Genomic DNA, 13667 nt, shown 5'->3' with positions numbered 1-13667 from the left:
TTCTTAATTAAAAAGTAAAACAAAAAAAAATCGAAATTGTACTAAAATATTTCCGTGTTCTACTGCTACAAAACTATTTGTTATTGTTATATTGCAACAAAATCTATGTCTGTTAATTTGTATTTTATATAATTAGTTAAACCTTGGAGTGTTACACCCAGGCCGCGACAGGAGCGTTAGCACCTCAGATCTTAGTGTCCAGAATGACCCAACATTGCAAGTACAATGAATCTAATATCTATTCGACGAGGAATATTGGTGCGGTGGTAGGGTGTTTAACGCTCTCCGATTAGCTAATGTATCAGGAGGAAATGATCTTCTGAGCCTATTGTGACGAGGTGGAACAGGAAATGGTGATCCACTTAATGTGCTCATGTCTGGCGCAGGCAAACTCTAGGTTGGCAATACAACCGGCCCAAATGTCCGATGTTTACTCTTCGGGGGACCGCGTCAACTTAATTAAATTTTAAATACTAAAGTGTAACAATCAAATAGTTATACAAAATCCGTACTGTGCATTAGAGTTACTTTTTCTGAATTCCTTTTTTGGGAGCTTGAACCTCACAGAGCTGATTTCCAAAAATTTCCTCCAACAAAAATTTTAGAAGCTTCAAAGCTAATTATAAATTTGATGAAGTGAAATAAAATTAATTTTTTTTTATTTAAATTAGTAAGTTATTTAAAAATCAGCAATTCAAATTGATAAAAAAGTCTACGACCAAAATTAATTAAGTATGTAAATAACATTTCGTGTACAGTTTTAAATGGTAGCTATATCGTATTCAAAAGTTTGCAAGTGTTTAAAATTATGAGAAAATACAATTAAACAAAAGTGTGCTTTGCATGACTGGAATTTTCGTTTTGCTTTTTTGATTTTTCTAACTATTATTGTCAACAGTAATATTTAACTTTTATTTTTTGCATAATTTAATTTATTCAACAACAAGATTTTATGGTGTTATTATCAATTAATCAATAAAATGTGCATTTATATAGAAATAATTTTATAATGTTCCTCAAATATTGAAAAATAACACAAGATATAAGATAAACACTATAAGTTCCAGACTAGAAGATTATGTTGCATAGACGAGCCAACAATATTGTAAAAAATTTTATATTTTGTACATAATGAGGTCGAAACCAAAAACTTTTGCGAAATGGCGCCGCATTTCATTCGTGATGGACTATGGGAGAAATTACACTGAAGAGATTGTAAATTTGGATAAACCGCCTTAATATTATGAGAATTGTTTCATTAATTGCTTTTCTGAACACCTTACAAACCTTCACAAAAATATGGTTGCGCCCGATTTATTTTGTACTTCACTGTTTATAGTTTAGAACTAAGCTTTTCTTCTAAGTCAATATACGTATGATCAATTTAAAATGTTTAAATATTGCGTGATATCCTGATTAAGACTCAGCCTGTAACTATGGTGATCTCTTAACTCTTTTAAATGTGTATTTACTTATATTACAATAAAGACGATTACATGCCGAAAACTATGCTGAATTACACATAATTTAAATAAATTGTGTACAAAAATGGCATTCAAAAATAATGTGCTTTTGAGTTCAAGTAAAACAAAATACTCGTAGTACATTTTTCTAAATACTTGTAATTTATTATGACTAGTATCTATTACGATAGATATTATTAAGATGAGTGTTGAAATCAAAACTGACTTACACGGCTGAATAAATGAAAGGCACCATAACATATTATTCGGGCCGTTCACTTTTGTAAATGTAATGCAAATTCTGCTTGTCAGTATAACAATTGGGTTAGAGTGAAAACATTTTGAACAGTTATTGTAAATTCTTGCTTAAATAAAATAACATTTGCAGTACTTTATTTTTCTCAATAACTACTAAACCAGATAAGGTAGGAAGATAACTCATATACAAAACTGAAGCTCAGTTGAAAAGGTTAACACTTGTGCTAAATTCAGATAAAGCTGCAATATTACGCTTACCTAGAAAATTAACTTTTTTCCAACTTTAAAACCATGTGAATCCGAAATCTCAAAGGAAAATAACTAATGTAGATGTTCATAAGAAAAACCCTTGTTCTAAGGTTCCTAAACTCTATTTAATAACGCTCCTATCTAATACAGGTACGAAGTTATTCGTCGTATCTGTTGAGTTGTGAACATCGTTTTCATACAAAAATTATCTCTACTCATAAAGGCCTAAACAGTGGATCGTGAATTGCTTTAAATAGCATTGCCAAAAAAAAATATATTTTTCATATTAAATATTCAGCAAATTGTCAATAGCTGGAAACCGATCTTAAAGTTATAAAATAGAATTTTGTAACTTTTTAATAAAGTAATTTGTACAAGAGTAATTGTTTTTTGTACTAATGCAATTTCATTTGAAAATTAGGGTTATTGGTAACTTGTATCGTACGCATATGATTTTGTATTTATTATGAATGAAAATTTTTCTTATTTCTACAATATGCAGTACATCATAATATAAAAACGTATGTACTTTTATATATAAACATACAATATTATACATTCGAATATATTTGTTTATAATAATTTCTTTTTTGTTTTGTATCTAACAATATTTGTATAACAGAACAGCAATATTAAAATAAATAATATCTATTAAATAATATGTGTAGAGAAACATAAAGCAACAAGTTGTTTTGGAAAATATCCAACAAAATGTATACAAACATAATATAGTAGGTATACAACTTAGTAAGTGTAGTACGACACGTAATAATATTGCTTCACATACAAAATATATAAAAATGTGAATTTCAATCTATAAAGATTATTACTATTGCCATTATTGTTATTATTATTGTTATTGTTTCTATAATATAATGTTGAAAACAAAATAATGTTAAGTATGATGTTAAAATATTTTATATCACTACTGTTTACTATAATATATAAGTATAAGTATATATAATTTGTTACAACTTGTTATACACCTATATGGTATGTAGTGTACGCTTATAAATAAATTTAGCATATAAATCACAACATATTATCCTATATTTTTATATATATATATATATACAAATATACATACAAATATTGGTAAAAGCAATAATAATATTATAAATATTAATAATAATCCATTTTATAGGAATAGAAATAATAAATGTATCTATTATGTATGCGAATACTGAATGAAAATTGTATGTATGTATATAAAATCCATATAATATCTATTAAATCTAACATAATGCTCTCTATTATTTATATGATGAATATATACATACATACATACATATTATGCAATATATAAAAATAAATATTTTTACATTGAGATGTTGTTGAATATTGAATTGAACTTTAAAAATTATTATTTCATTACAAAACATAATAATAATATTATACAAACACACATATATACAAGCATATAATGCTAGTATGTGCATAAATTTTAGATATAAATTCATATTATTACTTAAATATACTTATATATAAGAGTATTCGTTTACATATTATGTATATATACTCGTATAAAATACTTTTTATTTTATATAATATAAAAATAATAATATAATGTTAACAATTTTTATGAATGAATTTTTCGTACATATTACACCAGAACAGAAGTATCAAGGTAAATAAACCGGTTCATTGATATATACATATAAAAAAGTAAGTATATTTTGTAATAAAAACACTGAAAACAAAAACATAAAAAAAAAGGCATACCATGTAGCAGGAAAATATAGGAAAAACTACAAACTATAAAAAGAAAAAACAAGCATTAAATTTTTATAAAAGATCATTACTTAGGCATAGATAAATAGATAGGTAAGTTACAGGTATACATATATATGTGCCATTACCAATATTATTATATAAAATATAGTTAAAAAGTAGTAATATCACTGATGATATGCCTAATAACAATATAATATACAAAAAACAAAAAATCACTAAGAACACCATATAATATACATAATAGGAATCGAATAACAAGAAATAAGAAATAATTTGTAATACGAGCTACTTGTATAACATTATATGTAACCTATCATTCGCTTAATTCTCAATTCTCTTATAAAATGAACATAAGATATACGGACACAGGTAATAATAATATGTAATAGGTTTGATTTATATATTTACATTTATTTTGTATTGATATATATATATATATATATAGAATAATGAATGAATTGAAGATAGATTTAAAGATATACCGGCTATATACAGATGTCTTTATTGTTTATATACATAAAAGACATAATATCATTTTTAAGTACATGTGTATATAAAATGGCATTTAATTCGATATACAAACTATATAAAGAACGGAAAATATAAAATTATTTGAATTAACTTTTTAGATTTTAAGGTAAATAAAATCTTATAAAATTTAATTGTTATAGAAGATTATTCTTGTTTAGACTTTATTAGCGCAATTACATATAGATTACTAGTTAATATTAAATAGCTCAGAAGAGAAAAATTAATTAAGTGGTTGTACTCTGCTGGTTGCCGAATTTTGTATTTTATCAGATGTAATTTTCTCTTTTTTAAGAATTTTGGGTTGGAATTTTTTGAGATGTCAATACGATCTTACCGATAGACTGGTAGGCAGATGAAACATTTCAGATGAACCTAAATACAGGATGACCGTTTTCTAGGCTCCCAAATACGGTGGGATACCGGGAAATAATATGACAGAGTGTCTTGCTAGGATTAAGGTAGTTGGAGGGACTGATTGAAAAGAATTGGGGAATATCATTCAGGTAAGGAAATTAAAAAGAGGGGTGAGGTCTTGTGTGCGGGGCTCGCATGTGCTAGGTAGATTTGGCGCTTGGACGAAGGTGTTGTTGTGATATAGCAGGGAGGATCTAAATATATTAACGCGAGAACTCATGGAGCACTGTCTCTTTGGAAATATGACCAACACACTGCGAATTACTACAACGGATGTTTGTCAGGGAAAAGTACATATTGCGAATGTAGAAGAAGTGGAGCATATTTTTTGTGTCTGCCCATCTTTTGAGACGCGCTTTGAGAGCTTTCTTCTATTACAGTATTAAGGAACTATCGGTGGTGGTAAATGGCTTGGAGATTATTGTCGTCTTCAGTAGTGATGAACCGTGAAGCGACCCTCCCTTACTAGTACTAATACTACTAGTAATTGTCACATTTCTTTATTATACACTATCTTTAAATAATTGTACATGCTAACATGCTAACACTTTATTGACCGGTTGTGGTTGAGGCTGCCACTCAGTAAGTGCTGACTAAGTTGCCTGTTTAACTTACATCCATAAAATAAATTCAAGGTAACAGTTACAGTACATTAAGGATGAAAATATGTTCTTTGCCTGATTGCCAATTGTTTGCAGTTAGAAAGGATTCTTTCATATAAATGCTTGCTGCTTAATAAAATAGAGTGTTTCAATATTGGTTGTTAATTTTATTTTTATGTTTTTTAATAATTAAAATTTAGAAGTCTTACATTAAGGGTAGTTGGCTTTTAATAGCATCCAAAAATCATACTAACTAATTTTTAAAGAAATTCAATATTCATGGAGCGAGTCTCAAATTTAGTAGGGATTTACAATATATACATGGAAATAACGATTTAAACTAAAGTTTAAACTTTTATATTATGAAAAAAAAATAAAAGTAAAAAAAAAACAAATTAGTCATAATAACAAAGTTTCGTAACATAAGAAATGCATTCTAATTGAGAGATCGAATGAAACAAAACACAAAAAATCTTCTTAAAAATTAATTTTCTAAGAAAGAAAGCAATTTCATATTGAAAAATAATAAAAAAAAAAATATTTAGATAAATGGTGAATCATTTCGTGTGCCGATTTAATTTCAATAAAAAAATGTCAAATAATAAGAATTTGTGATGACGTGTCCTAGAATCGAATTGCAGTTGGTGATATTTTTAAATATTAAATAAGGGAAGTGGTGTTGTATTTGTTATGCATTATAAATATCAAAAGAATAATATTCTCTGATTTTGGTCGAATTTGCACCTCATTATTTATTAACAAATGACTAACATGAAAATTATTTTTAATTTAAAATTTTTAGATTTTCTATGCCAGTTATATTGATGTTATTCTGATTTCTGCTTGTTTAATGAAAATTTATAAATCCTTTAAATATTTTAATCGCAAATTTTAGATTTCATTAATGGTAATCACTCAATAAATCTACAGTCTTCTCTAAACTCCTTGTTATCTTCCAAATTTTTCACTAGGTTAAAGTAAAATTTTACATATTATTATTTTTCCATCTGTTAATATGCACATACCCGAATAAATTACTAGAAATGAACTTACAAATACTGATTTTATTGTACTAGTGTTATTGTTATAACAATGTTTCTTACTTTTATGCTTGCATGCATATTACTATTATAGAATATGCACTTGTATATATACATACGAGTAAATAATATGACAGTATAAATATATGGTATTAAAAGAAATGTAATGTAATTTTTTGTAACATTATTACTGTTATTATTTTATTACTGTTGTCGTACGGTTAAAGGTATTTGTATATATAGCATATTATGTATTATATGTATATGTTATACACATATTTCAATATAAAAATTTATTGTGGAAAGAAAGAAAGCATAAAATCACTACCTATCATCCTCAATATGTAAAAAAAAAAAATAAATAAAATAAAAAATTATATGTTATCATCGATGGTTTGTCTATTGAATGTCATGAAGATGATTTTCATGTCTTATAATGGTTATACTCTATTCTTTATTTATACATATCTTTAAATATATTATACAGATGGCTACTTATTGTGCATATACAATATAAATTCATTTAACAACTTAAATTGCATATATCTATGTGTATATACAAATATAGTCTATATATATATTTATTGAGAAATATAAAATTAACATGGAAAATAAGTGAAACAAGTATTATTAAAATACAATTCAAAAATCATTCAGATATCAATTCAGAGACGACCATTTTTATTGTAAATTAAATGCATGTTTAAGTATTTTAAAATCAGATTTATTTGAATATTTTCTGTGAAAGGAAAAATAAAACATTATGAATAATTATTTGTATATTCTATGTATATATTTGTTTGTATGTATTGATTTGTTTCTATTTTTATTTTCAATATTTTTAATATTTTTATTGTCAATTTCATATATTTCTATTGTATCTATATTACATTGGTGTTAAGTTAAGCATAAATTTCCTAATTTGCAATCTATAAATAGATTGCAAATTATTTGTATAACAGTAACGGTTATATGCTAAGATTTTGTTAATTTAATGAAAATAGTAAAATTTAATTTGTATAAGATTAAAATTTGGAAGAAAATTGTGTTTTCTGTAAAATTCGAAGGAAAAAGGTATCCGAGACTCATAATGGAACTTTTAAGGCAGAAGAAATTTTATTGGAAATTTTTTTTTTATATTTTGAATTTGCACTTAAATATTTTTGAGAATAATAAAATTTTCGACACTGCTAATATACTATTAGAAGAAAAATTTCATAATCTTCAATATGAGTATACAAAGTACGCTTTAATTGTCATATTTCTCGAGTTATCAACAAAATAAAGGCTTCGTAACGTGAAAAGGGGGGAGAAAGCAAAATGCCACTAGTTGTTTTTTTGTTTGTCTAGTATTTTTTCTTCCCCACGGTGACCGAGGCCCTTAGGCCCCCTCACGTCGACCCTTTAACTTTAAGCTTCTCTTATCCGATTAAGATATTCCTTATTTTTGGTTTCTTTAGTTAAATGTACATTCAATTGAAATTTAATCAATTTATTGCGTCAATTGCAATTAAATGTAGATTTATTCGGAAACTATGCATAAAATTATTATAAAAAAACAATTTTTCTTAAATTACTTTAAATCTTTAAAATAATTTAATTTTAATAGGTTTTCCCTTAATCTACCAAGTTATTGAAAAATGCCATTTTTATAGGTTATTGATAGTTACAACAATTTGATCAATTCGAATAATCAAAAATGATATTGTGAAATTTCATAAAAAATTGCATACATTTTGGGGTTTCTGTGCAATTTATGCAAAATTATTATTGCAAATCCTTTTTAATAATTTTTCATAATGCTAATAAACAATTAGAATCAATTTTTCCTTTTTCCTCCCAGATTGAATTGTAATGTTCGTAGTTTGGCACAAAACCTTTAAACTTTAACACTCTTCTTTATTTTAAGTAATCAGCCCGTTAACATCTTAAGTAATCAATATATTCCTAGTTTTAGAAATAATTATTACTAATACCTACTCGTACAAGGTACTCCACCACCCAATCATTTAACTAATTCAATTTAATAAAATTATCATTTCATAAACAAACAAAAAAATAATTAATTTAAGGAACTTGTATTAAAATTGCAATCAAATTGAAGCATAATTTTTATTAAAATCTTCTTCATATTCTTAAATATTCATAATTGCTTCATTATCCTTTTTAAAAATAATTATGATTACATTTAGTTTTTCTTTTAATAAATCTATATTAAATATTTATGTTAAATAATTTATTGTTACCAACATCATAAAATTAAATGAAAGAACGATTACTAATTATGTAATAAGAAAATTAAATGGACAGTTTTCCTTTTGGATTTGCAATTTACGATAATATGGTCTACTCTATTTTGTTTTATTGAGGAAAACTACACTATAAAATTGTGTGGTTTTTCTTTTTTAAAAAATTTTTTATATAATACGAGAGTTTTAGACATGAATTGAAAATTAAGTGCAATTTAATCTTAATTTAATAGTACAAGTATATTGTATGTGTATAAAACAAAAAAATTTATAAGATTGTGCAATTGTTGTTGTTGTATTTAATTGCATGTCATACAAATTGTTTTTTATGTATATATATAATTATATTGTATAACAAAATTCTTAACAGAAGTGATGATGAGCGGCAATCAAAAATCCTACATATTGCAATTTTGTTTTTTTACTTTCCGATGTTTTTCTTATACTTAGATTTGGTTTCTGTTTTTTTTTTTTTTTTAATTTGTTATACTCGTATAAGAGAAAGAAACTCTGTTATATAAAACTGTTTTTTAAGCGGAATTTAGTTTTAAAAAATTTTTTTTTCTATTACATTTGAATTTTAATTGCCTTTAATAAAATTAAAGAAAAACAAAAATAGAAAAAAAAACCAGCATATTGCTGCAAAATTTTGTAATTGTAGTTTTTTTTTAATAAATTTTTTTTTCTGCTCTTTTAGAATTGCCGATTCATATAAATGCGATGACCGGATATTTTGTTTTTTAAAAGATAGTTTGATTGAATTTAGATGTACGTATAAAATTTAATATTAAAAAAATCATACAAAAAAATTGAATGAATGAATGAGATCCAGAAGAATGTTGACCTCATCAGTTAACTTTAAGTGAAAAAAATTGAAAAAAAAAAAAGAAAATTACAACAGCATTTAACATTGATTCGGAACAATTAAAAATAAAAAAGTGATTACTGTAAAATCATCGCTTATTATTAAATCATTGCTATGCGTTTTACTGTTAAAATTATTGTCGTTTATTTCAATTATACTTTTTAATCGAAAATACGAGTATTTAATTTAATTAGTAAGTTTTTTTTTTTTGTATTATAGAATTTGCTTTTTGACATGAATGTGTAAATCACGACATAAATTATTTAAACTGTGATTTTATCAAGAAATATTTTTAATATGTATTAAAGTGGTTCAACTTCTTAAAGATCGGTTCGAATATTGTATAGTGATAAGGGTCTGAATGTCAAATTTATAATTTAATTTATTATTGTCCAATTTACTTGTAGACAATATACAAAAATCTACAATTTCAATACTTAATAATAATATTTTTACAAATTCATAATCCTGTTAATATTATTAAGACGCTTAATGACACAGAATGGGCCTATTTACACTTGTATACATTAAGCGAATTCACAGCAATTATTTTGTGCTTCTCACAGACTCTCTTTTACAAATTATTAAATTTTATTTTTATATATAAGAGAAAGCAGAAAGCAGAAGGTTAATGCATACGCTTAATATATACACGTGTAAATATTCCTAAAATGAACTTGTCAACATTAAGCAGAAATTATTTTATTTCAAATTTATATTTTTAACCACCAGAGTGCAGTAATGAATTCACTTGAATACCAATATACAAAAAAGTTACTAATTGCATACCCACTATAGTAGGGTAAAAGTATAAATTGAAATATTTTTGTTTTTTTGACATTTTGACAAAATAATGTTGACATATTTCATAAAAGTGGCAAAAGATAATTGATTTCATATAAAATTTTTAAAATTTAAATTAATTTTAATTTGTGGAAAACTACTTACGAATACATTTTCCACAATTCCTGTGTTGTACGTGTTTATATGCACATTGAATTTTAACTGGTTGTTTTGTGCCACATCATATAGAAAGCACATACATATATATATAGCTTTATTTTGCTCTCAAATTAACAAATTGAAATGAATTTAGAAAATTCTTTAAACTAATATTTTCATTTAAGTATAGTATTTTATAGCCTAAAATAGTACAAACCAGAAATTTAAGATTCCATAAATACCATCTAATATTACCCGCTGTTTTACCATTTAACTTAAATGTTTTGTTATTATTAATGCAATAACAAGTAACAAACATCTCATTAAAAAAAAAAAATAAAAAACAAAAGCAAAAACAAAACTTTTTCCATAATAAGAAAAATTTTAATATGACGACATCTATAAATTGATGTAGGAAAAAAATGATTTCTATGGTCAAGAAAATCAAAAATGGTGTTTTGTATTTCGTTTAGAATATTTTTCTTTTTTTATATATAAATATAAAATATTCTTATATCTATTTCTCTTTTTAGTATTTTCAGTTCCAAAGAATTTTTCTATTTTCTAGGAATAAAAAACAAAATTGAAGAAAAAGAGCACAATATTACAAATCTTTTTTTTGAAAAAAAAAACAAGGAAATTTTTAACTGTGCTTACGAAATAAAAAAGAAGAAATAATTTAGAATTAAATATAAGAAAAATTCTCATTTAAAAAAAAAATAAACAAGTTAGTCGAAAAAATCCTATTATATAATTAACAACGATTAAAGAAATATGTTGATAATTCAGTGGGTAATCTGGGATTTTCATTAAAAAGATGGCTGGATTTTTAAAAATTGAACCACATGTTGAAAATCCAATTGAACCACAAAATTGAACGAGAGACACAGTCAGACCCGGTTCTGACTTGTTCGGGTCCCTACACAGTTTCCAGAAAGTGCACACTGCGCATTATAAATCACTTTCTTATAACTTTATCGTGCTGAATGCAAGATTAGTCATAGAATTAAAGGCTTTTATTCAGTGTTTTGTTTTCAGTTTTTAATGGCGTCGCTTCTTTCAGGTACCCATTGCAGATGCTTACTTTACATATGTTGTAGATCCGGCGCTGGATACAGCCAATAATTAGAATAATTAGATAAATGTAGGGTGAAGACAAAATAATATAAGATATTTTTAAAATTTTTTCTGTAATTAAATATTAAGAATAATATCTTCTGTAATTTGTGCCATTCAATTTCGAATTTAATTTAAATATTGCAATCAAATTACATTTTAGGCGACCGTATATTTCTAATGTATAGATTTAGAATGGCGAACGGATAACGAGAAAACAAATTTAAAATTTTAATATAATTTTCTGAATCTGTAATTTTCTTTGAATGAGAAAATTATTTAGGGACGTCAAATCGTTCATTTTGAAAACATAAAATTAATTGCGAACCGAACGTATTTTATAGTACTTTTTGTACTTACGATCACGTAAGTGAGAACTCGTTTAGTACAAAAGTTTTAGCCACATTTTTTAAATTGAATTGCAAAGAACAAAATTGAGCTTCAAGTAAATTTCTAATGATCAAAGCGCATTGGACTACTTTTTTTTTTAATGAACTAATTATGACTTCTGATTCTACTAACTGCTCTATATGTATATTGTGTCATTTTATTATTTGGCCTTTATTATTAATTATAAATATTAATCAGCATTGTATTATTGGTATAGATTTAGCATTGCAACTATTGAGCCAATAAAACTCAAATTTGTAAAATGATCGGAGCTGAAATTTTTTGTCAGTCTATTGTAATATAGATCGCCCATCACCAAATCGCATTTTTTACGCAATACAAAAAAAAAAGGAAAATGAAAAAAGCTAAAAAGGAAAAAGAAAATATTAAAACGTGTGAAATGTATTTCAAATGTTTCAAAAGACGAATGAGAAGGCAAAACGAAAAAAAAATTCAAATATAATATAAAAATGGTCGTCTATTCTCTATGTATGTATGTATGTATGTATAGCGAATAAACTTCTTACGTTTATGGTTCAAATTAGCTTTTTTTAGAAGCATTTTAACCATTTTTAATTTTTTTTTACTTATTCTTTTTTGTCAATTTTTTTTTGTTCTTGTTTTTTGTTGCTTTTCTAAACAGCTATTCAATTCTTTTGGTTTTTTTTTATCATATAGTTTAGCTACTTTATAAATTTTTACCTGTATTGTTAAGGCTAGAAATCTAGTAGAAGTTAAATTTAATTCTATTAAATATTTGCAGCAGAAACAAGAAAATCAGAGAGAAAACAAAGCAAAAAGAAAGCAACGTTCTTATAATTTCTATTGCAACCGTTAGGTAAAATAAAAAGAAAAAAATTCTTTTTGTTGTTGTTTTTTTTTTCACCATTTTTACCGCTTTATTCGCACTCGCTAAAAATTGTTTTTTCTATTCGCGGTTTAATGTTAAAATTCTGATTGACTAGCTAAACAACTTTTTCTTGCAAATTTTAGTTGTTTTTTTTTTTTTTTTTAGTGTTTAAACATTTTTTTAACTTTTTTGCAACAACAACAACGGCAACAAATCTCTATACTCAAATCATAACAAAATATTTTAACAATTGATTTTCATATATTCTTCAGTTGAACACATTCAACACACATTCATCTCTTTCATCTATTCTATTCATCTATCCATCAGTTTATCCAGCCAACATCCATTCAAATAGTCAAGCTATCATCTATCTTTATGCAATTTAAAATTTTAATATACAATAAAGATATGAAAAAAAATATGGCAAAAAAAAAAAGGTAGAAATCATAGGAATGAGTGCAAGAATCGACCGAAACTTGATGATTGAAAATAATTTTTTTTTAACAAAAAAGAATATAAAATTTTTTTGTTTGTTACCCGTATGTTCGATGCTAATCTTTAAATCATATTGCAACGCCACTTTAAAACATAACAACTATAACTTAATATCTACATACTAAAAAAAAAAAAATTTTCATAACTGGAAATTATTAAAGTGATTGAAATTTTGAGCTCAACTGTAGGATAATATTGCGGATGTGGACAACCAAAGATTAAGAAGAATAATAATTAAATAGTTTAAAAAAAATTACATTATTCAACATTTTGTTAAAATTATCTTCTAATTTTTAAAAAATATTATGAAGAGGTGAAAAAAGTCCGACATCATCTTTAGTTCGTCACAAATGTACGAAATGTACGAAATATTAAAGGGCAATGATCCAAACCATTTTAGCATTTACATAATTGTAAAGTTTCTTTTTCGGCTATCAAACCTATATTCAAATTCGAGCATATACCT

At 25.1% G+C, this 13667-nt stretch overlaps 1 long non-coding RNA gene across 1 annotated transcript in view; it reads left to right on the top strand.

Moving 5' to 3' along the window:
- Positions 1-13667, top strand: part of LOC129608796 (uncharacterized) — a 65665-nt gene that overhangs the window by 19285 nt on the left and 32713 nt on the right. Inside the window, exon 2 of the long non-coding RNA XR_008696910.1 lies at positions 9238-9308. This is a non-coding gene — a long non-coding RNA (uncharacterized LOC129608796). The remainder of the gene's footprint in view (positions 1-9237; positions 9309-13667) is intronic.

The sequence above is a fragment of the Condylostylus longicornis genome, unplaced genomic scaffold (genome assembly GCF_029603195.1).
Source record: "Condylostylus longicornis isolate FDR11 unplaced genomic scaffold, ASM2960319v2 ptg000036l, whole genome shotgun sequence".
NCBI lineage: Eukaryota > Metazoa > Arthropoda > Insecta > Diptera > Dolichopodidae > Condylostylus > Condylostylus longicornis.
Note: the sequence above shows the minus strand (reverse complement) of the source record. Positions and strands in the feature narration are given on the sequence as shown.